The sequence below is a fragment of the Mesoplodon mirus genome, assembly GCF_964341445.2.
Source record: "Mesoplodon mirus genome assembly, chromosome: 8".
Lineage (NCBI taxonomy): Eukaryota > Metazoa > Chordata > Mammalia > Artiodactyla > Ziphiidae > Mesoplodon > Mesoplodon mirus.
The window spans coordinates 88,342,085-88,343,240 of record NC_138984.1 but is presented as its reverse complement, the minus strand read 5'-3'; positions in this window follow the sequence as shown (position 1 = coordinate 88,343,240).

Sequence of the window (1,156 nt, the reverse complement as noted above, 5' to 3'; positions counted from 1 at the left end):
CTCCCTGAGCCCTCCCTTTCTCTCTCATTTCGCACTCCTGCAAGACTGCCCTTGTCCCCATCCATGGCCCTTTTGTGCTCCTCTGTGATCCGAAGACCATTGCAGTGGAGTGCAGACTCCCACCTAGGCCAGCCCTTGCCTCTCTACTGTGTTACTTTGTTACAGTAAAGATAAGGAAGTTTTAAAACACACACACATAAATTTAACATTGAAAGTTACTTAATGTAGCACAAAAAGCAAGAAAAGAAATGATTTTAAAGGCAATTTGCTATACAGAGGAAAGGTTGTTTAAAGAGGATTCAGTTGAGTAATGAATACAGTTTAGAAGCTCTTTAGTGAGTATGTTGTTTTTGAGAATCAAATAGTGATATTCTTTTGCTAACATAAAAATTAGTAAACTTCATCAGGGAAATAAGAATAAAATGAAGTGAAAAGTTGTTTTTTTATTTTTATTTTTTAAGAGCTAAATAAAACATAAATGGGGCTTCCCTGGTGGCGCAGTGGTTGAGAGTCCGCCTGCCGGTGCAGGGGAAACGGGTTCGTGCCCCGGTCTGGGAAGATCCCACATGCCGCGGAGCGGCTGGGCCCGTGAGCCATGGCCGCTGAGTCTGCGCGTCCGGAGCCTGTGCTCCGCAACGGGAGAGGCCACAACAGTGAGAGGCCCACATACAGCAAAAAAAAAAAAAAAAAAAAACATAAATGAAACTCAGGTACAGGTGTAGTTAACCAAGTTTGCAGTGAAAATTCCTGTTATATTTCTGTACTGGAGGAATGTAGAGATTAGTGGCTTGTTAGGGGTGTCAGCAGTATAAGAAAAAAGCCAATCTCTTGCTTTTGAGTCCTCTCCAAAGTAAATTGCATAGACTTCTTAAAGAAGTTTGGAATCTCATTAAAAAGCCTTTAAGATTGTGTAATTTTACTTTCTCTAATTTCTAATGTGATAATTGCATATTGCAGAACAGAACCATTAATAAGAGAAAGGAATTAGTTTTGAGGTAACTGCCTTTATTAGGGGCTGAAGTTAAATGCTAAAGATGTTTAATTTGGTTAGAAGTTCTGTAACATTCTATATATGTGTACAAATTTGTATATCAACAAAAGTTGAGAATTCCAAGAACTTTTGCATATAGATAACTGGGTAGATGCCTATATCTTC